Raw genomic sequence first — 1,182 nt, 5'->3', positions numbered from 1 at the left:
GGTTTTGGTCGATCGGATCACAAGTCGACGAGGGAGACACGTTCCCGTTTACACCTGGTGTTTTAAATTTGTCTCTTTTGTCCACTTTCAACCACTTCTGTCCTGATTTCTCCGAGGGGAGGGTCTATGAGTGGGTAAATGTATATGGTTTTTTTTTGAGAATTTGTGATCTAATGGATGAAATAAGCTTGAAAGACATGTGACTATGGAAAAAAATACGGACAGCCTCAGCTTTCGTTTCTGCTCTGACAGCGGCAAGACCAGCCGAACGCTGTGAGTGTGTGTTAGGAATCAGGAATGGTGAGAGAACATTGTGCTTGATATATTTTTTGTCTTCAAACCAAACTTGGGTCTTCAGCTGAGAAAGTTTAAATCCCGTCTGGCTAGTGCGCTTCCCATAATGTTTATGCATTAGGTCAGTTGGCGGAGAGTAGGTCTTTTTTGGCTGTTCGGACACATTCGACCACACTACGAAAGCAATCCGATTGAATGTGTTTGACTACCTCTGGAAGTGGTTGAAAGCTTAAAAAGTTTTCGACCCATTTACTCCTCTATTTAGCATCATCCACTTGTGATCTTAATACCAAGTGGAAGAAGGGCCTGAGAGACTTCGACAATGGCCAGATTGTCATGGCAAGGCGACTGGGTCAGAGTATCTCTGAAATGGCAAGGCTTGTGTGTTGCTCCCAATCATATATACACTAGATGTCGCCTTGGCTACAGCAGTTCATTGGAATGAATGCGTCAATAGAGCCGCCATCTTGGAACAGGGGAGCCTTCCTCTTTAATGCATCAGCGTCAATGTAGGCAAAGGTCTAACGGAAATAAAATCACCATAAATCGTCATGAATGCTTTTTTTTTTTTTTTTTTTTTTTTTTTTTTTTTTTGGTTCGTTCCAACGGTCAGACATGTATTTATCGTTGAGTCCAGAGATAATTTAAGGTTTTGATATTAAGATAATGTACTTTTAAAAAAATATAATGCATAGTGCTAGTAGGCCTAAGTTTAGGCCTATTAGTCACATTCTTCCACTTGAGTAAACTTCAAATGAACTATCGATACTTGCATGTAATTATAAAAGAATAAAACAGAACAACAACATGAAAATCACCACAGTGGGAACATGTATAACAAGAATCAAGTGAAGTTTGCAGTAAAAAGTTTAATTTGATTTATTTTTT

The sequence above is a fragment of the Chanodichthys erythropterus genome, chromosome 17 (assembly GCF_024489055.1).
Source record: "Chanodichthys erythropterus isolate Z2021 chromosome 17, ASM2448905v1, whole genome shotgun sequence".
In the NCBI taxonomy this organism is placed as follows: Eukaryota; Metazoa; Chordata; class Actinopteri; order Cypriniformes; family Xenocyprididae; genus Chanodichthys; species Chanodichthys erythropterus.
The sequence above is the reverse complement of the archived record's forward strand: the minus strand, read 5'-3'. Positions refer to the sequence as shown.